Source organism: Seriola aureovittata, chromosome 22 (genome assembly GCF_021018895.1).
Source record: "Seriola aureovittata isolate HTS-2021-v1 ecotype China chromosome 22, ASM2101889v1, whole genome shotgun sequence".
NCBI classification, from domain to species: domain Eukaryota; kingdom Metazoa; phylum Chordata; class Actinopteri; order Carangiformes; family Carangidae; genus Seriola; species Seriola aureovittata.
Genome location: NC_079385.1, coordinates 17178437 through 17201756, shown reverse-complemented (window position 1 = coordinate 17201756; position 23320 = coordinate 17178437). Strand labels below are relative to the sequence as shown.

The 23320-nt window shown below is 40.2% G+C and overlaps 1 protein-coding gene across 2 annotated transcripts in view; it reads right to left on the bottom strand.

Moving 5' to 3' along the window:
- Window positions 1-18983, bottom strand: part of plxnb2a.1 (plexin b2a, tandem duplicate 1) — a 173995-nt gene extending 155012 nt beyond the window's left edge. For both annotated transcript variants that reach the window (XM_056368028.1, XM_056368029.1), the window contains exon 1: window positions 18411-18983. The gene's annotated coding sequence lies outside the window, so the exon portion shown is untranslated. The remainder of the gene's footprint in view (window positions 1-18410) is intronic.
- Window positions 18984-23320: the final 4337 nt, after the last annotated feature.

Sequence of the window (23320 nt, the reverse complement as noted above, 5' to 3'; positions counted from 1 at the left end):
AGTTAATTAAAACCGTTCTGTTAGTCTGATGGATGACGTGGTAAATTTCCATCACATAACGACACAGTCACACGATATAAAACTCACTGTTTTAGTCAAGTGTTTCACATTAAAAGCCTTCGAGGGGTAGTGTAGGAGCTACACACCCCTTAAACCACAGGAAAGCTTTTAATGTGAAACATCTGCAGGAAATGCTGAGTTTGTTTAAAAAGAAAAACAGTAAATTAACAGTAAACGGGAGCGTTAAGAAAATAAAACATGCAGATAAAAACAGATTGTGTTAGTTGATGTACGTTAAGGCTAAAGTTATTCATTTCATTTCGTTTTTTTTATACTCTCTGAGCTGCTTTGCGGATGTTTCTAGAAAGAAGAACAAGAAAATCAGTGGGAGGAAAAGAAAGCAAGAGAGAGGCCAAGAAGGAGAAAAGAAATAAAGAGAGGAAGGCAGGGAGCCAAATCATGCAGGGTCAAGCAGGCAACAGGCCAACATACAGGAAATGAAGCACATGAACACACACACACACACACACACACACACGCACACTAACAGCACATCAATCCAAACTATAACCCTCACTTTCAAACTAAATATAAAGATATGAACACAAAACCCAGCACAAGCACATACTGCAAGCAGTACTTTGTATTGCATTTATGCAAACTCAATACATAAACAATGGCCAAAACACACGCACCCACCCACCCACACACACACACACACACACACACACACACACACACACACACACACGCACCCACCCACACACTGCTTTGATGGGTGTTCATGTGACGCTGATGAATTCAACATGACTCAGGAGGGAAGAACACGATTTCTGCAAGTAATCAGGGTCTGAGGTCTCGATCCAAAACGGGGAATTTGAGCATGACGACAGATCCAGAAGAGCTCTGTCGTGAGAACGTGTGACGAGAGACAGAAAAAGCGCTTGGAGGGCAGCGAGGTCAAAGGTCTCAGGGGGGGAGTTTCTCAGCGTCAAAGTCAAAAAGGTCGACGTGCAGACAGAGGGAGCTGGGAGAAAATATTCATGTCTGTCTGATGTATTTTGGACAGAGGAACTTCAAAACAAGCTGAAAACCACATCCTGACAAATTATCTCCTTATAAAGCCGTTAAAAGCTGATGCGTCTCCTCCTTCTTTCTTCTCTCAGTTTGTATTAATGATATACGGATGGTTGGCACGGGTAATGTGATTTAACTTTCCGCCAACTCAATCACCGTGCTCGCAAAAACTCAAATATAAAGTCTTTTCCTCAAAGCTCCCATGCATCAGCTCTGGTTTGATCAAACTTTATTGGCAGTTAAAGTTAGTCCAACTTAGGGCTGTAACTAAGGATTATTTTCATTAGTTTGGCCTGTGAACCCTTAGAGAACAGGGAGAAAGGAGCCCAAAACTGTGTCATCAAATGTCTTGTTTTGTTCAAAAGCCAACAATATTTAATTTACTATAATGTAGGACAAAACAACAGCAGCATATTCTCACATTTGAGTCTTACAATTTCCCTGAGAAAATATAGGTTCCATATAGTATAAAGGTAGATTTCCATGCGTTTGATTATAGATCAGATCTAGGTTCAATATTAATACTGTGAAAGTATCAAAGCCTCAGTCCACAGAGAAACACACACAGCCTGTATTCAGAAACTGAACCTTAAAATGAGCCGTCAGGACTTCTGTAACTTTGTGATGTCACAACAAAGCAGTTACGGCTCTCTGCCATGCCCCAAGCCCCGCCCACCTGGACCCACCATCCAACCTTGCAGGATTTGGTTTCTCTGAGTGTTCAGCAGATGATCTGCTTCATTTTTATTCATCAGCCAATCAGAAGAGAGACTCAGAACCTCCTCTCTTCTGATTGGCTCACCAGCCTGTTGTTACTAGAGCTCCAGAGAGAGAAGCCTGAGAGGGGAGATGTAAAAACTACACTAGGAAGGTTTTTGACTTTCAAAACCAAAAATGTATCTTCTTCAAAATAAAACACACAGGAAAAGCGTAAAAATATGTGACCTTTAATTTGAAAGGCTCATCCACTGCACTGTAACAACTGCAGGGATTTGAAATCAGCTCCTGACAATAGTTTGAGCAAGATCCACTTCAGACAAGTCCCCAAAAGTTCCCATGAAAAGTCACCATGAAAAGTCAGGTTAGAGTAGCAGGAAGCGCAGCAGGTGAGCACGGCTGTAACCTGTACACTCTTTTTTATATTTGTAGCACAGGTGGTGAAAGAAAGACAGGAAGACTATCAGACAGAGAAGTGGAGTGTTAGAGGGAGGGTGGTGAAGTGTTTGGGTCTGAACAGCGATGATGATCCGGAGTTTAGACGAGAAAGACGACGACACACACACACACACACACACACACACACACACACACACACACACACACACACACACAGAGAGAGAGAGAGAGAGAAAGCCACACCTTGCAATGTGTCAACAGCTACGGCAACTCTGTTAAACTGGTTTATTCATGGGTAACGCTGTGTCACATCCAGTGGAAAGTACTTACTGTCACTGATTAGTGTGTGTGCGTGTGCATGTGTGTGTGTGTGTGCGTGTGTTCTCCCCCTCCCCCTCCCATGCAGCCAAATGGGAAGCACTTGACAAACATTACTGAGACCTTCAACAGTGAAGCAAACCGTTCTACCTCGACCCCGATTTACGTCCAACCCCCTCCGTCCTTTAACACTGTTAACATCGATTTAACCTGATGAGAATCAGACGCTTTTTCAGGAGGAGATAAACAAAAAAATCCTGCAAACAAAAAACATTTAACAGAAGAAAAAGACTTGTAGAGCAGCTCAACTCAATTTGACTCTGCTATACTCATCTTTTTTTTGTATATACATGTAAAAACACCAATTTTATTAAACAATACCAATTTTAAATTTTACTTTAAAGCGCAGTCTCTTTACACACTCAAACCTGTTCATGTAAATAAACAACCAGCATTTTTAGATCTTGGTCCGAGCATGCTGCATGCTGATTGGCTCACTGACGCTGATGAAATTCCCTCCTTAATTTGGTACCAAATGACGAGGATCGATCGTATTGAAGTTCGACACCTGCCTCTAATCGTGTCATTTAAAACAGGATTCAGGATTCATCCTCTGGGCACCATGAACGTGTGCGGTGGTTGTTCAGATAAATTACTCTCTGGTCACTTGCTCAACCTGCAGCTGTTGAATGTGGGTAGAAAAATCTCTAAATCACAGCGTCGCACAACAAAGCTAAAGCGCGGTCTGCTGGTCCTGAAGAAACCTGCTAGTGAAGATGGAGCTGACGGTTTTTACTTTACTACCTACCTTCACTTACGTATTAATTTCTGATTAGTCTTGATTCTGATCTCTAAAAAGCCCTCAGTGCCCTGCAGCTTTTTTTTTCTCCCCAATTTAAGAAAAACTCCAGTAATAACCACAGCTTCACAAAGACAAAGGCAAATAATAATAACAAGTAACTTGCTGATTGCCACTTTAAAATCTGCATGCTTCATCTGTAATCAGCGGTGTGCGTTTCCGCTCGTGTGTTCATGATTACCATCACTGCATGAACTGTGGCATGTTGATTGCATGATAAAGAAAACAAATAGTGCTCACGCTTTAAAAAAAACAAAAAAACACACACCTTTTCATGTGAATTCATGTGCAGAGTGTTTCTATAGTGCAAAAACAAAAACACGACAGGGTGGAAAGCAAAAATGAAAAAAAGAAAATTTAAACAGTAAGAAATGAGGCGGAAATAAGCGAAGCACTCGGATCCAGACTGGAGTCAAACAATAAAAGTTGACAGAGAGAAAATAGTGGAGGAGAGGATTGTGGTTTTGGGTTTCCTGTGGTGGAGACAAGAGGTCAAACTGCAGCCATGAGAACACACACACACACACACATATATATATATATATATATATATATATATATATATATATATATATATATATATATATATATATATATATATATATATATATATACACACTTAATTTTTAGGTTAAATGTAGCTGTACTTAATTTAAGAGTGTGTGTGTGTGTGTGTTGCCATTACCACCTGTCTTTCTACAAGTGTTGGAAAAGGTAGGAAAAACAAAAAACATATCACCTCAGACCACATGTGAACACCCTGCTCTAAACCGACCACACACACACACACACACACACACACACTTTCACACTCATGCCACCATGCAGCTCTCAAATGTGTGAACGTGTCTGTAAGTATTTGTGCATCTCACTCTCACACATGCATCTTGTGTTAGATTATCACACACACACACACACACACACACACACACACACACACACACACACACACACACACACACACACACACACACCTCAACAAACAGTGTCAAAGAGATGCCAAAGTGCCTGCCCCTGCAGACAGAGGCTCGGGGTGCGATCACACTCCTGAGACCACGATGACACAGACCAATCTGAAAAACAACATTTCCTGGTCTGAACAGGAAGCTCCAGCCGGAGAGATCTAGTGCTGATGAAGTAGAAGTTATGGTTTTAGGATGTGATCACACACACAAATTCAGCTGGTTTTGGAGCTTAGAACCAACAATTAATCTGCTCATTATTTTCTTGATTAATCAATTACCAATTAGTTAATTTGTGATCAGCACACCGGAGAAGCTGCATGCAGAGATCAGTTGGAGTTTTTGACTGATAAATGACTTGATTGATTAAATCAATTATCAGCTGCAGATTAAACTAATCCTTCCATCTCTATCATCAGAGTTTAAACCTCAAACGTGGTGAGTTCACGATCACATGAGACAATAAAAACGCAGCAAATCTCCAAACTGCAGGAACCGTAGTTTTAAAATCTAAATTAAAACTGTGTGAAAATACAGACAACAAGTTGAAAGTTGAGGAGAATCCAGATATTTCAAGTGAGGAAAGACATTTCAACAGCTGCTCACTCCCTGAGTCCAGCCTGACTGTCAACATCACATCCTGACACAACTTCGTCTCCATTAAAAACATATCAAAACTTTTTTTTCTACCCAGACTCAACCTTCCTTCCTGTGGAGTTCAGTGGAGTTGAAATTTCATATTTTGGTGAGAAGGGTCAGAATTCGACGTTTACCTCTCTGTGTGTGTGTGTGTGTGTGTGTTTTCCAGCAGTAACTTGACCTCCGTGCTGTTCCTAGCAGGTGAGAGCGGATCACGAAAACGTCCGATGTCACATCCAGGTTTTTCCTAACAACCCGTAAACCTTTGTGCCGCAGGAGCGTTTCCTCCTCACAAACTGCGCCACAAGTTGACGCGACACCCTCGGCGTGAACGTGGTTTTAATTACGGCCCACACAGAGAGACCACTCAGCCTCCAAACACTCGGACCGTCTGCAGACATTCTTGCTTTGTTTGTAGTTCTAAGAATAGCGATCCGACGAGCCGTTTCTGTCTCATCCCTCCACCCCCCCACCCCCAGTACAGATCCTTAATCTTCCGTTACCTTTTCTCTGAAATGACTCCACCAACACAGACTAAAATAAAACGCTGGAAATTCCCAAAGCCAAACATCACATCCATGTTCCACTCTTCTATCTCATCTCAAATCTCCAGAGTGAAGTCATGAAAAATGAAACACAGTCCACATGCTGATCAGATTAGTGTAGGCTCCCAAAAAAAGATGTCTTACATTAAGCACACACTGCTCCAGCACATTAGCCTGAAATAAGTCTGATACTACATCAAACAGGTAATTCCTGGATGTAACAGATGCGGTTTGATTATTTACAGCAGCGATTAATCTGCATCAAGTTCAATCATTGTCCAATTCCAGGTTTTTAGACTTGTGGCCCAATACAACAGTCATGTGATCCTGTAGCATCACAGTAAAAAAAATAAACTCTTCAACCCTTCAGACGGGAACCACTGGTCCAATTATTGTTGTTTGGCTATTTTCATGTGACTTTTTGTACAGAAACTTCAATGAAATCCCGCAGTACGTCTCCACAAGTCATTTACTCCATTACTGAATTCTATCTTCCTTTAAATAAACCAAAGAAATAATCCACTAACAGCGTAAAATCTGATTTCTTCTGCAAAAAAAAAAAAAAAACCTCAGTGGAAGTAAAGACCAATTATTTCACAGTTTTAGCAGAAGTTTTCTTGTTACTCTCACTGTTAAATATTCCATAAAGTTTGTGAAACTCACAAGAGACCGATTTGGAAAAAAAAAAATGGTCAAAATCGAAGCAGCGGAGGATGAGACGTTCTGACTCTAAAGTCCCAGCGGTATCGGCTCAGCTCCCCCATAAGGCAGCTCCACAGTTCACACTCCGTGTCTCCTAAATGCCAACTTCTGTCAAACACCACATCTCTCCAGTTCTCAGACTTGAAAAAGCTTCTTAAAGAGGAACGTGACACGACTGTCATGTGTAGAAGTCAATCTCAACATGAGGCTGAACAACTTGTTCAAATTGTCCCCCGTCAAGTTTTTTTTCTTGGCAGGTAAAATGTAAAAAGGAGCTAGCGACAGAGATTGTAGGTTAAGTTGAAAAGTATGTGAAAGGCTGGGGGGGGGGGGGTGATAACCAGTGAGTCAGACTCTGGCAGTAATAACAAACCCTGACAGAGAACAATGTGACCGAGGTCTGAGCGACAACAGGAAGGATAAAGAGCTGAAGAAGTGACGCTGGGGCAAATATGAACATGAGGGAGAGAGATACCACGACTGATAGAGAGAGAGAGAGACAAAACTGAAACTGGAGGATGAAAACAAGGAGGAACTTTTAGGTACACAATGAATGGATTTCAGTGGAACTTCTGTGTAAGTGAGATGAGCCATCACTGCTGGCAACGATGTTCACACACGTTGTTTCTCCATGACAATTAAAAAAAGTTCATTCCCAGGAAAGAGATGACAAACATCAGGAGTCATGTTTCTGAGCAATGCTAACAGCTTGTTTTTATCACTTCGGTCCAGACTGAAATATCTCGACATCTCTGACATTCATGTTCCCCTGAGGATGAGTCCTGGTGGTTGGTAGAGATCCCTCAACTTTTCCTCTATTTTTTGGTTTTGAGTGAAATATCTCAACAACTATGGGATGGATTTCTATAGAATTTAATACTCACCATTTATGACTAAGAGGGTCCAGACGTTTAGAAAAGGGGGGGATACCGTTTATACGGTGCACCTAGCTTAAATTAAACTTAACAGTCGGTTTTTTGGAAGCTGTTGTTTGTGCTGCTGTTGAATTCACACTGACAGGGTGTTTCTAATATTTATTCTACTTCCATTTAAATGGGGTGTAACGTTGACTCACTCACATTTACATTATATTTACTCATGTGGCAGATGCTTTCACCCAAAGCGATTTGCACTTCTAAGGTTTTTCAGTCTTGCGTGCAGGACTCCTCGCAGGGCTCAGAGTCCGTATCAATGAAAGGGGAAGAAAGTTACAACAAGTCGAATTTCGAACATTTTTGCACATGAACATGTTACAGATATTGATCTTCAGCTACTTGGTTCAAAGAGAGAGTGAAGTGAAGCTGGTTGCTTTCCGAGCTTCAGCCCAGTCTGCTTCACCCGTCTGAACAAACGGAGTGGTCAAACGTACAACACACACACACACACACACGCGCGCAAATGTTTCTACTGCAAACACAACCTTCGGACGCTCATGAGAAGCCGAGACACAGATTAGACACACGCTCCGTTGCTAATGGACAAATACAAACATACAACCAACAATCCCCCTCAAAAAGAGCCTAACGTGACGTCGTCCCATGTCTCGCTTTGTCAGATTAACAATCCGAATTCCAAAGATATTAAATTTACAATGATTTAAAACGGAGGAAAAGCAGGTTTCATCAGGTCGTATCCGTCCAACCATTGAAAAACCCGACCAGCAGCAGCAGCTTAAGGATGAACGTGCGTCTCAGATATTGATGACTTAACATCAATCTCATTGTTTCTCGCTCGGATGCTTCTTTTATCTACTCTTCTTTTGGATGCAAAACAAAGCCGACACAATCCCAACGCAACACTAGAGTGATGCAACATCAACATAAGCAGCCGCAACTCGGCTTATGGTGGTTTTAAAACAAAGCATTCCCTTCCTTTGGCTGATGGCTGATGGCGGAGCTCGGGGGCTGAGGGTTTTTTTTTTGTAAGATTCGGCAGCTGATTATAACAGATGCAGGGATTTTGTTGTGGCTTAGTGATCTGACTCCACTGCTGCTTTTAAATGAGAACCACTTCTAAAAAACACACATCAGACTTCAACCAAGGAGAAATGAACTTTTTAAGCAGGTTTCATGGCACGGTAAATTGATTAATCGATCTAAAAAAAGGAAATTAATCGGCAGTTCTATCAAAGCGATTGAGATGATGAATCCCCGGGAACGCCTTGAGATCCCCCCGAGGAGGAGCGGGAAAGTGTTGCTGAGGAGACGAACGTCGGGACTACTTTGCTTGACCCGCTGCCACGACGACTCGACCTCGGATAAGTGGAAGAAAATGGATGGACGGATCCATTTTGATAATCAATTACTAATTTCCATAATTGTTCAATCAAAAATGCCAAACACCTTCTCAAGCTTCTCAAAAATGAGGATTGGCGTTGCAGCTTTTCTTTGTCGTATGTGATTGTAGATAAAATATGGGGGTTTTGGGCTGTTGGTCAGAAAAAATAAGCAATTTTTTAAAACTAATAATTGATTAACTAATAATAATCAGCAGAATAATCAATAGTAAAAAACAATACTTAGAAGCAGCCCTGAAGCAAATACTCCTTTGGTAGCGTCCTTCAAGATCGTAAAGACTGTTCACTTTCTTCATAAAAAGAAAAACACTCCACCAAACACCAGTAAGAAAAACCTTGAAGTGCATCCATCTCTCAGCATAATAAACCTTCAGTCCCCCTGTAATAAGCCCACACAATAGACTTAAGCAACTAGAATAGCAAGTAATTAAAGGCATTGTATGAAATTAAATGGAAATAAGAAACGCTGGCTAGAATCATTAGACTGCGAGCCACTGTAGCTCTCCTCCCCCAATCTTTTTGTCTTTGCGTCTCTTTTCATGTTCTCTATTCTTTACCAAGCAAGCGGCGGCCTTTTATTCATGTAATGATTACTCCGTCTTTTTTTTTTTTTCGGAGAGAGCGACGCCCTCACATCTCACATCTCCTAACAGACTGGCTGACGTGACCCTGAATTAGCAGAGAGAGACAAGACGCAGCCAGAAATACCCAGGTTTCTTAATGGGCCCTCCGCGCTCCCCGTTCTTCATTCAGCAGAGAGATATCTATCATCATAAACTGATGTGTGTGTGTGTGTGTGTGTGTGTATAATGTATATGTATCAGCAGTCACGATGATGAAGTTAAAGGGCATCTGGGGTAAAATAAACGATGCCTGATGGTTCGTCCGGCGGCAGACATCGCACTCTCGGGAGTTCTGCGAAAACACGATCGCTGACAAAACTGTCTTACAAATTGTTCCTTCAACGAGACAATGTGATCTGACTTGATGTGATGCATTTTCTTTTTTCTTTCTTCTTTTTTTTTTGTTTTTTTTTTTTGTCAGGCCTCCCTCCGTGCATTTGTAATGTGGAAGACAGAAATGGAGAAACGACAAGAGCAATTTGCAAAATGTCTATGTTGCACGAAAATCTCATCTCGGCAAAACGTCCATTTACATGAAATTGTCTTGGAGATAAAAAGGTTCCTCAACATTAGAATTTCCCTCCAACACATTGAAAAGATAAAATGAAGGCTTACTGATCACTTGATAACAAGTCACATTTAATTCCCATTATCACTTTATGTACAGGGACTGTTTTATTGTGTTCACAGGAATCATTTTGTGCGATTCTTGAGGTTTATTCAGTTCGCTTACGCATATTAATCTCAGAAACCTCCCTGCCGTTTCCAGACCACTTAAGGGTTATTTTGTAGGAATGATCTGCACCAACTGGAGGAAATGACCCCAAGGCTTACTGTTACAAGTGGATGGATGTTAATATCTGATTGCAAACCAGATTTTTAGACAGTCAAGCCTCAACACCCGTTTCTTCATTCGAAGAAGGTAAATAAGAACGAATGGTGTATCCAAGTCCCGTCACGCATCACTAATGTTATGAAGGTTAGAGATTAGATTTGGTTTGACGTGTTTCTTCTTGAGCTCACAAATGAATTTATCACCGTGGTCCTTGTCAAAAGTGATTGAGTGACAGAATAATGATTTGTTGCAGGAGTTCACACCCGTTCACACTACAAATTGGCACATGGGCAGCAGGGGTTCACGTACAGTTCAAGAACCACAAGGGATTGAGGTTTGTCTTTTTCTTTCCCTTTTCTTTGATTAGTATTTCTGATATTTCTCTCTTTCAGACGTCTTCTTTCAAAAAAGGCATTTGAAACTTTGGACAGATTAAAAATGCCAGAATGATGCAATCATGCACAACCTGGAAAAAGAGACCTCTCTAATTGGACGTCAGCTTGTGAATTCAGCCAACTCTTAAGTGAGATTTATGCTCCGTCTGAACTGCATGTTGAATGGTCCGATAGCTTCTGATTGCAACACTTCTAAGTTTCCTGGAGAGACTGAAAATATGCGGCATTATCCCAGTTTTTAAACAGTATCTCGTCTCCCCCGACTCTACCACGGCCGCCTCTTCGCTCCACCTTCCAGTGTGTCTGCTCTGAACGACTATAAACACTTTTACTTTATGTAAACGTCTTGTTTTCTGTCCAAGTCGAACAGCAAGTCTTAATAGGACAAGAACTGCTTTACCCTTAACCCTTCCTTCGCACATAGGAGCTCCAACACTGGAGAGTTGTGAACTGAACCTCAGAAACATGCTGTCAATGTTCATCAGGATACCGAAACTGAAAAGGTCGTTGTAGATATAATACACATCACCCTTGCTATGTTTACTCCTGGTGTCCACACTACTCCCCCTTAAACAAAGACTTTAGGAAATGCTGCTGGTTTAGTTTAATTAGAAAACTGGCGCTGCGTTGTAGTCAGTCAGAGACGGAGACTTCTGGAAACCATGATGCAGATGCCCACGTTCGCTCCCTGATTGGGTCTCATCAGTCACAGCAAATCCTTCCCCGATTTGTCACGCCATCACATGACCCTTTTCCGGACTGCTGACCTTGTTGTCCTTGCTAGCAGCTTTTGTGAATCTGGTGTTTCTATTCACCATTGGTGTTTGCAGCCAATGGTGAAGCGGAAACATCGTCGTTTCGTTGCCGCCAACAGGTTCCAGTCTCCAAACAAAACAATTTAAGATACTGAGATTTGAATTAGAAAAATGAATGAAAATAAAAACACATTGCTCAAGGAATCAGCAACACTATATAATTAATCTGTCTGAAAACAACAGTCAGGTGCCCATATGAACATCCTTCCTGCTCATGCTGGTCATTAAAACACCGACTCTTACTGTGATTTGGGGGTAAGTGACGGGACACGGGAAGTGTTCGCCATCACTTACAATGGAGGTTAATTAGGTCTGAATGGCCAGTATAAATAGGACGAGTGATTACAACAAGCAGATGCTGTTTGAGTGTGGGCACCCCTATTGTTTTAAGGCAGCCCAATCTCTCCTGTACGTGCAAGGTTGACCGCCGCAACTTAACTCTCAGCATATGGGACACGCTGGTGCCGTAGGTACTTTTACTGAAGAGTAAACTCAACAGAGCAAATCCGCAACGAGCAAGCAGAAAGGAGCACAGGTCAGTAATCAGTCCGACAGGCCTCCTCACTCTGAGCCTCCCAGACAACAGCAGCATAATGACACCGGCACATTAACAGCTGGACAAACACAATCCTCAATCAGCTGCTCCAGACACACACGGTCCAACATCAGAGGCAGACACATTAAACCGGCCCATTTAGCCTCTTTGACTTATTATCATGGTTTAAAAAGCACTTTAGGTAACCTCTCTATGGCTGTAGATTTGATCATTTAGTATATTTTTCCGTGATTGATCCAATTTAACCAAACTGTCCTGATGTTTTTCACACCTGCCTGGCGGTCGTGCAGCTAATTGGTCACAGAAATCAAACTTTAAGACTTTTAAATGCCGACTGGAAGCACTTCTAAAACTTTAAAAGGAAACGAAAGAAAACACCAGGATATTGACTATTTAAAAATATTAAAGACTCATTATTTTACAGATACACACACGTACACGCTAATGGCTGCCAGGCTTTGCTATGAATTTGCATCTCATTCGTCTAAATAAATGCCTGTTTTTCAAGTAAAATAACGGTTATGTCATTCATGAAAGCTTCTGTACCTGCTGATGTAAACACCTACACACACACATGCCTGCATCCTTGAAATAGAAAGTCCTCTGCAGCACAAACAAGATGTTTTTGATGTTTATGGAACTAGCAGCTTTTTTAAAAACACTACCAAGACAAAAAAAAAAAAAACACTACAAGATGAAAAGAGCAGATGAGGAGCAGAGAAGCTGCAGCTCTGTTTCTTTAAGATCGGTACACTTTTCTGTTCATTACCAAGAGCGAGTGTCCTCATTATAATGTAAAGGAAGTGTGACAAAACACCCCTGCAATGAGCACATATCAAAGGTGTTGCAAAAAAGTGTAAGTAAAAGTGAAGTAAAATAAGTTTCTGATGTGCAGCTTTGTACACTGAAAATGTATTTTAGGCACCCAATCATCTCATTATTATTTTCTCAATTAAAATCAATAATTATTTTGTCTTTAAAGTGTTAGAAAATCAATCTTCCACAACCCAAACATGTTCCATTTATAAAGGAATAAAACTGAAAACAAATACAAAAATTTTAACGACTAGAAACAGGAAAAGTTTAATATTTTTGCTGCTCAACAGGTGACTTTTATTATTGATTGTATTGATTATCAAAATGTTAACTGCCTAAAGAGTTCAGCCTTAACCATTAGTCCATAAACTAGTAGGCGGGTTTCCAGTGCAACGATTAATTAAACGATTCGTCGAACCAGAAGAAATTAAATGGATTCATCCTTTTGGTCATTTTTCAATCAAAGATGTGACACATTTCCTTCTTCCATGTCTCAAATATGATCATTTTTACACAATTTTCTTGCCTTTTATTGAGCAAAAGATGAATCAATTAATCTATGATGAAAATAAATGATCATCACTTGGAGCCATCATGACAGACACGTGCAGATGAGCTGAAATTTTAAGCCTGAAGAGTGTGTGTAGGGAAAAAACAGAAACCCACCATATGTTTACTGCTACCATGGTAGTGTACTTGTAAAATCACAAGACCAACATGTACTATACGATTATATGAGAAATCTATCGGAAAATCAAATGAGAAAACTTCATGGACAAAATAAAGAATAAGAAATGGAATACCTGGCAAACAAAATTACATCGTCACATTCATGGAAAAGTCATTTAAAATCCAATAATGCCATAAAACAAGTCTGCTCAGTGACTGTTAGCATCACCAACAATGTCTTCACACAGCCGGGACAGGTACCGTGTTATAAACAGTTCTCTGATGGCTGACACATTTGTGCCATCTCACTGCACATATCATCATACTGCCTACGCCCCCCCAGCTCACTAAACATATCATGGAGGAAATTCCACTGTGTTCACATTCATCTGTAGTCGTTGCATGTGCGCTTCGACCAACATTTCCCCATCGTCTTTATTTCGAAAGCACGGACTGCTGCGCACAAACATGTAAATAGGTAACAGTGGAAAGTAACATCCACTGCCAAGGACAATGGGAAAACAAATACACACACTCAGGGTTGCATGAAATCACATAAACTCAACTACACATGTGGGCAGGCACGATAATTACAACATGACAAACAGTGCAGTAGCTGAGCGTGTGCGAATGTCTGTGTGACCGTGCGTTCATGCTCTCTCTGCCATTGACCCCTGACCTCCGACCTCTGAGGACTAGCGGTCCCTTCCTGTTTCCAATCACCACAACGTGGAGAAAAGCAGAACGAACTTTTAAGTGGTTTTTCCCTCTCTCTGTCTTCACTTGGTCTCGCTGCCAAGTTACGAAGCATAATTTAATTTCAGGCTTTGAGGGATTTTTTTCTTTTTTTTTTTTTTTTTTTTAGCAGAGTGAAGATGCTTATTTTGGTGTTTCAACACAGCAGCGAAAGTAAATTTGGACCAAAAACAACCACATGCTTCCAATAGAGCCAGGACATGATAATAGTGTGCACTGTAAAACTAGAAAATGCATTAAAAGAGTAAAACAAACACTATCTGTAAGTGAGCTGCCAGTTTCTATCAGACTCTATCATATGAATAAGACTCAAGCTGCCAACAAATATAATTGCATGTGTCATGTGTCCAATCATAATTGAGTAATCACGCCTGTTAGGATAGTTTACTTAGCTCAAGATGGAGAATAAGCTTGAAATTGCATTGTTTGACAAACATAACATTTTGAGAAATAAGAATTTTAAAGATTTAAACATTTTTTACAGCGAGTGATTGACAGTTTTGAAATTCAAAATACAACAATTAAAAACTAAATATCTTGTTGGGAAGTCAGATTTGAGAAAAACAAGCACAAATCACATGTTAAATTAAGATTTTCAAAATAGAATTACCCAAAAGAACAGTTTTGAATTATCCGTATTTGCAATTGAAATGCTTTTTATTCTTCTCCACTATGTTTCTGGGGGAGATACTGCATGTTTTACTTCACTACAGTTATTTGACAACTACATTTATTAGACCTGCACAGGTTGGAGTCGTACAAAGCTACATATGCTGGGATTTCCATGAGATCTCCAAACACTATAAAAATGATAAAGCTGTGACTTGTCCTGCAGCAAAGCAAACTGTGTGAATGCAGGACTTTATGTTTGTAACTTGTATTTTTACCTTGTGGTATTGCTGCCGTCACTCCCTCCACTGTTTACAGACCAAATTCCTCGTCAGACACAAATTTCACAAACTAATTCTGTTGGTTTGTAACTACAGCTCTCAGAGTCATTCCTTTTGGAAACAGAAAAATAACATGAGGTTGTATCATCACCATATCATTTGGCTAAATTATCACCCAGCCCTCCTCCAAACAAAACTCAATTATGTCAAATTTGCAACCAATAATAAGAAGAGCCGGCCGACAAGCTGAACCTGCCAAATCTGTCACGTTGCAACCTCAGTACACTGTCACACGTCAACACCGTGAAGTTATTGGATTTGGGTTGTGTGTTTTCCCTCATACTAATTTCACTGTTTACTTATTATTTGAAGGATTATTGGATTCATGGAATCTGACTCTGAAGCTCTCTTTCATTTCGCAGCCGTGTCAATGTGACAGAGGCCGAGTTCCTCAGCCGCCCGCCTGCATTCCACTCAAACAGGTTTCTGATCGTCTGACTGTATAGGCTTCATTAATGTACAGCTCAACCCACATGCTGACAACATTTCTCTCTTTCTCTGGCTGATTAGAGGTTTAGAAGCACAAACATTCCTCTATATCTTATTGGTTCAGCGGTGGGTGGAGTCACAGTACTACAGTTTCTCTAGATAAGGGACAAACAACATACAAGTGACAAATTAGGTTATGTGTTTGTGGTTATGGCGCAAGCTCCAGCAGATTCAAATGAAGCTCTGAGTGTTGCTAAGCTAATAAGCTACAATAGCGTCCTTCCCCTCAAAGGTCCACAGTGTCAAGACCATTTTCTATTGTTCAACTCCACAAATTCATAAGTTAAAGTTCTATTGCTATAAAGCTAACGTTAGCATTAGCTTTACTCCATTACTCACCAATCGCTGTCAACGCCAATGTTAACTCTTGCTTTGCTTCTATTTCTGTCACTTCTCGTCTTGTACTGAAGTTAGCATACTAACCAGCTAGCCACAGCTTAATAATTTGGTGGTTTTGGACTTTTGGTTGAACATAACAAGCGAATTGAAACATCACCAACATGACTTGTGGGAAGTTGTTAAAACATTTTCTCCATTTTTACAACTGATTAAATCTATAATGAAAATAATCACCTGTTGCCAAGTCTCACTTTAAGAACCAAGAGAAAGGACACCTTAGTGAACTCCAGCGACCCGACCCTACCCACATTACTTCCAGTCCAGCCTGGTTTTCACCACAACACGAGTACATTTAATCCCACCAAATCTGGTCCGACTGAGCCTTCAGATCAGAGTAAAGTCCAATTAGAAAACAAACAGAGAGAGGAAAAAGCCAATATCAAGACATCCTGAGCTCTGCTACTGAATGGAAAACATGTCTACCATGTACCACGTCATCCAAAATATCCAGTTAACCAGCTGATCATCTCAGATCACGAATGTGATATGAATACATGAATAAAAAGAGGTTGTTGCCCTTTGATTTTCCTCCCCAGAAGCGCCTTCTTTGTATATTATAAAATTGCCTGTCAGCTGTCTTGCAGAATCTGCCCAAAAGGCAACCAACGAAATTCCTTTTGCCTCCAAGAAATGTTGATAAAAAAAAAATTAAAAAACCCCCAAGAACTCTGTGCTCCATTTCCAAGTCAAGAGATAATGTAAAACACTGTGCGCTCTGTCCCTGAGGCTGTTCAATATAAAGCTCATCCGCTCACTTACTAATTTTAAACAGCCAGTTCACAAAAGAGGAGATAGTGTATGTATTGTGGTGTGCGTGGAGGCATGTGTCGAGGCTTTTGCTGAAATAGCCCGGCTTCTAGAAAAACATTAAAAAAGGATTTACTGAAGAGCTTATTCAAAAGAACATAGAGTGTTTGAACTATCGATTGCTGTAGGGACACATTAGAAATGCCGTTTCCTGGAAAACATTAATTGAACAAGAAACATCAGTGAGAGATAGGGCAAAATTAGAAATCACTCATTCAGACACAGGAGGTTTAAAGGTCATTTTTTTCAGCCACATTTCTTGTTGTCATGCTATGTGTCCATCCAGTACACAGGAAATTGTAAATATTTCCAGCACCGACTCCAAAAAAACTGCACATCCAAACTTTCCCCCTGGTGACTGCGGTAAATTAAAACATGACAATTAACTGCTCAAGCAGCCTTGAAACTGAAAGCTCGGCTGATCCGAGTTTTATATTAGCCATAACACCCAACAACCTGGGTCTAAACAGAGCGGCACCGCTGCGGCTGTAATGGTTTTATAGCTCCAGAGCTCAAGGTGCAGTGTGGAGGCTATTCTGATCCATTAACTGACACCATGGGCAATTACCTTCCCATCATGTAGAGCAATGCTTTGAAGCAGATGGCCAACAGCACAGTGTTTTCAGAAATTCATGGTTCCACACATGAGATGGGGGTCAATGTGTTATAATAACCTTTGGGGCCAAAGATTTGACTAATGCAATCATTATCTTAGCTGCTGTTGTAATGGTTAAAGCACTTCTGATCAATACTGCCATCAAAAAACATCTGTTTACCGCAGTACAACAAATGAATATAACATTAGGGATATTATATTAGATGTCTAACTGATGTTGAGGTACAATCCCTCACAGCGTCAGAGATTTAAAATCCTTCTCTAACATCCCATTATCCTCCTTGGGACTGGTACAGAGTTAATGAGGAGAATCAATAATGGATAATGGTTTTGTACAGCTGCTGTAAATGCCAGCAAGGGAAGTTAACACTGGAAGAAGTCAGTCCAGTCTGGAATACATTACTGAAGCCGTGTCACTCGCTCAACAGGATCAGCCCACAAGCTGAGGCTCCAGATGTTCTTCTGAGTATTGATTAGTCCCAACGCATTCCGTCGTCTCCCATATGCACAGACCGCCACGCCAGACTCAGTTTAAAAATTAAAAAATTAGGTATTACTTTGCCTCTCAGCAAAGACTACAGCTCCCAACACGGGTTTCAACCACCGTAGCGAATCATTACAGCCCCAGTTTTCATTTCGGCTTACATTCAAAACCTTAAAACAAAAGTTATGTCATTGTAACTTTCAAATTACACCCATGCTCTCACCAAAAAGTCTTACCGTACAACTCAATGGTCTCCTGATACATTGATTGCAGCGTGTTGCTTGACTTAAATCATTTTTTTTTTTTTAAAGTTACCTGAAAATAACGCGCTTCATACGGGATGGCCTTAATGCCGAATCATTAACACGTACGTGCTGTATGCAAAACGTCACACATTTTGTTAAGTAGTGCGCGTGCTTTTGTACCAGTAATCAATCAATTATTAAATTTGAGGTTTCCCGAGCGCAGTTCGGTGTGACGTTCTCTAAACGAGAGAGGGGACTTGTCTGGGCAACGCGTTGATAAGAAATCACGTGTACCTTTCTAAATCTTTAAAATCCCCCCACAGCTTTCTTGTCGAGACAAGATTTGAAATAAAAGGGATTTTTTTTTTTTTTTTTTAATGAAACTTGGCACAAAACAGCAAAAATGAATGAAGTGAAAAGTGAGGCAAAAATGCTGCTTACCTCTGAATCTGCCGCTGATGTCCCTCTCACTGCTACAGTCGTGTTTTCTCACTATATTCCCCCAAAAAATAGCAAAAGTTGGACAATAAAACTCGTCCCGTGTGTCACCGGTCCTTCAAAAAGTTCCCAAATTTACATCCTGGTGTGAGGAAAACTGGTCCAGGCGAGGCGAACCGGAGCGAAACGACTGTGCGGCGGAGCTGCGCAGCTGCTGCAGTCACCGCTGAAGTTTACTTCAACAATATTCCCACGACAAGTAAGTAGACGAGCGGCTTTCTTCGTCCTCCCCACGCCCAGGAACCCGGTTAACTACATGCCCGCCCGGCTCAGGTGTAATTCGTGACTAAGCCAACACACACTCAAGCGCACACACATGTAGTTTTTTTTTTTTTTTTTTCTTCTTCTATGGCAGGAGAGTGTGTGTGTGTGTTTTTTTTTTCTGTATCCAGTGCGAATATGAAGCGCTCATAACGCACGCACACACACACACATACACACACCCGGATCCTCAGCCAGGAGCTCAGCTGTAAACGGCGCGATATGAAACAAGACTGGGGAGTATGGGGATGAGCGTTTTTCTTCCTCCTCCTCCTCCTCCTCCCAATACTAAACCCCCCTTGCCTGTGGGCTCCCACAGTTCAGTCAGGTTAGACGGAGTTACCCAGCATTACACCAGAAGTAGCTTTGGATTTCTTTCAAAATAAAAGCCGTGCCTTCTTAAATCGAGGAGCCCAACCAAGTAGTCTAGATTTGACATGATTAGTTGATTAATCGAAGATTTATAGAAAATTAATTGTCATTTTTTAAAAATATTTTATTTTAAAAAACTGTAACTGTAAATATGTTAACTCACCCTTCAGGAAGTAATGATGAGCAGTTTTCATTATTTGCAACATTTTATACACTGAACAATCAATAAAAAAATGAACAGTCAGATGTATTGATAATGCAACCTTATTGGAAATTTTATGTGTTAATTATTGGACACATAACAAAATGGACTAATTTGATAAATCACAACTTAACAACAAATCAATATAAACAATCAATATATATACATAAAAGTAGATTTTGACAGACTTCCTCTACAAGACCAGGGCCTCTGTCATAGCTGACATTTTACTTTAGTAGTGTGAATTTCTTACCATATTTTGATCAGTTAAATTATGTAAAGGATATGGATTATGCCTGAGGCTTTTAACCAAATGTTAGAGGAGATGTGAAATCATAGGCAACAGAGTCAGTGGAAAGAAGCAAATAAATGCATATTCACTCTGGATGGCACAAGTCACGGCAAAGTAAATGTTTCAATTTCAGCAAAAACATTGTATAACTAAATATATATACTTTGCTCTTTTACTCTTACTTTTGTCCGGTTTCGTTTTTAATTTTTTCACTTCCTTGTTCTGTAGTTTACTGAATAAAGATGACAAACGATCAAAAATCAAATAAAAAAAGACTACATTTTTTTTTAAAGTGCCATTAATGGACACTTTTGTCACATAAATCAATACACAGGGCTGAAAAAACATTTGTGGATTTGGTGAGAAACACGTATGACATTAATAAATTAAATAATTATAAATAAATAAATAAAAATTTGTAATTCTGTACGTTTGTTTTTGTCAAAAACCAGGCTTTGGTAAAAAAAAAATAAATAAATAAAATGAAAAAAGGTTTATTTTGAAAATTGCAACAGGAAGACGAACGCTTCCTTCTTCATGAATTGACGCTGGAAGCTAAAACTCAGTCCCACGGGTTTAAATTGAAGGCCATTGAAGAAAACCAAAAACCTCTTTAAATAATCAGGAAAATAACAGGATTTAATGTCGGAGTGATCACCACATAAACACTTCCTTAAACCGAGTAACAAGCTGATGTTTCTCTGAAAATAAAAAGACATGCAGGAAACAGAATCCCCTGAAGAAACTGCTGCTTTTTTTCTGACAGATGTTGCAGCCTAATCCATATTTAGACTGAGGCCTACTTTTAAATAGATTATGGACAGTTTAATCTATATTGAAAAACAATCTATTTAGCCTCTCCACAGACATCAATTGGATTTATTTTTTCATTTATCCATACATTTTCTTTCTCGTTTCATTCTTTAAATTTTGTAGTCATTTCAGATCGAAGCAATCTGAGTAAATCTTCAGAGAGGTCTGTGAGAGTAGTCGCGCTGTCAAGCCCAGTTAAGCGTGCAGTCGCCCCCGCTGCTAATTCAAGGGCTTGGTGGGGCACAATGGAGTCTTTGTTGTTGGAGAATTTGTCTCAGAAGTAATCCTTGACACTGGGCCATTCAGGGGCCTAACCTTTTGTTTCATAAGTCTCCTGAATGTTACAGTAGGCATCAGTGCATTAGAGCAACTTGAAGCAGTGCAAGTCGCCTGGTATGGCTGCAGTGATTTATGTAGAGCGGAATAAGCTGCTGCTGTGAGGGTATGTGTGTGTGTGTGTGTGTGTGTGTGTGTTTTAGAGGAGCTGGGTGTAGAGAGGTCAAGTGTCATGGACAGGGAAAGAAGTTTGAGTTTTGATACACACACACACACACACACACACACACACACACACACACACACACATTTAAGTTCCTCAGGGATAAGTTTGGTCATATTTCTATTCTTATTAGCGTGAGTAAATTCCACACAAAGAGCAAAACCAACAATAAAATGATCTATTAACAAGTAATCAAACTATAGAATAAAGTAAAATATAAGCTAAAGTAGAAAATAATAATATTTTAGTTGCCTAATTAAGTAAGGGACAACCATGTGTAGTTCTACTCGTTAATCTTAAGGATTATTAATATGGTTTATGCTTTGCATTTCATTGTAGTTATTAATGTACTGTAATAGATCTAATACTTTATATACATTATATTAATTATTTTTATATATTTACAAGTATTTGTTTAATTTAAAATTATTTATTGTATTGTTTTATTTATTCATTTAATATCTTGTATAATATTTTTATGTAAATGTATATTTTTGTCATATCTATAGAAGCATACTTTGTCCTCTATATATCAGTGTCAGACGGTGTTATCCAGCTCTACTCTGATTGGTCCAGTCTGAGAGTAGATTGATTTGGAGTCATGCAGATCACAACCACCTGAATGTGTCTGTGATGAAGTCGTTTGTATCTATAAGCTGCCTGATGGTGGAAATATACATTTGCTGGGAGCTTTCAGCGCAGATCTATTGTCTGATATTCGTCTTCAGTTTGTGCTTCGATCCGGCTGCTGTAGAAGTGTTTTAGGATGAGCTGCACCCTGTTAGTCACAAGTCTCACTAATGAGGTTCAGACCGGCTCACGTTAAAGACGAATGTTTCACTTTTACTGCCAATTATCTGCACAGCTCTCTATAGACAACCAACACTGGATGGAAATCTAAACTGTTGGAGAACATGTCAACAAGCTAAGCTGATTTACTCCATGTGTTTTTGCACAGTATCAACTCTGACCGGTCCTCCACCCTCCATCTTGGTCCCGGTCTTCTAGAGGGACCCTGTTTATAAACTAGTTTTTAGACTTAATATTGAGCTTAAAGTTGTGTTTTATCAAATTGCTTAATTTTTGTTTTCCATATTTCAGGTAATCAATCATAAACCTTCCAGCGAGGAAGTGTTATTCCACCACAGGATGACTGTAAGGCTCCAGCCAAGAGTTATTTTATACCAGCACTTCATACAATTACTTTCTTTAACGACTGATTGATGTTTACTGTCAGAAAATTGAGAAAATGTCTGTCATTTTTTCTCTGAGGGACAAGTTAACAGTCAAAACTGCAAAGATTTTGCATTATTTTCATGGAAAACTGGTAAAACTGATACCGACATTTGAGAAGCTGGTGCCAGTGAATCTTTTTCATCTTTGTTGCCTGTTAGCTTCCTCTCCATTGACTGATATTGATTAACCACTTATTTCAGCTCAGTTTGGCGTCTTGGTGCCTCATGGGGAAATAATGAAAGTGCCATGTATGGTGGGGGTCAATAATTCTTTGCCCCAGTGCACCCTGGGAGGTTAATCTGACCATGCATGATGGTTACTGAAGTTACAAAAGAACTTATTTAAATTTGGGATTGAAAAGATTCAGTGTTTAAAGCTGCAGCCTTTGTTCCACTAATCTTAATGAAACAAGAAGAAAAAGATCGTTTCTGACCATGTTTACTGCCATAACAGGCTAAGAATCATGGGAGATGTAGTTATGAGGACTAGCTGCTCATGAATCCATGGCTGTTTGTGAATGGGAAACATGTCGAAAAGAACCCACACACACACACACACACACACACACACACAGTGAGGGTGTGTAATGTTGAACTGAAACTCATTAAGTGCCAAATCACTGGCTGACTGACTGAACGACTAGTTAACTCATCAGTCTGGCTGACAAACTTCCTGTTCACCTGAGTGGGTAATTATCTGCCTTGGGTGTGTTTGTGTTTGTGTTTGTACGTGTGTGTGCCCTTGTACTTCTATCTTTGTGAGGACCAGTTTGAGATTTATAGATCTTACAGAATGAGGACATTTGGGGAAAGTGATGTCCGCACAATTTCAAAGGGCTGTTTGAGGGTCAAGACTTGGTTTGAAGGTTCAGGTCACAATCAAGACCTGTCCAGGGTGTACCCCACCTCTCACCCAGTGTCAGCTGGGATTGGCTCCAGCCCCCCTGCGACCCTCAAAGGACAAGTGGCGTAGCTAATGGAAGAGTGGTTACAAAGGTTTAGGTTAAGGTTGGGGTCAGGCATTTAGCTGTGATGGTTACGGTCAGGGTAAGGGGATAGGGGCTGTAAACAAGGGTCCTCACAAAGATGGAAGTACAAGTGTGTGTGTGTGTGTGTGTGTGTGTGTGTGTGTGTGTGTGTGTGTGTGTGTGTGTGTGCGTGTGTCAGCCTGTGTATTTG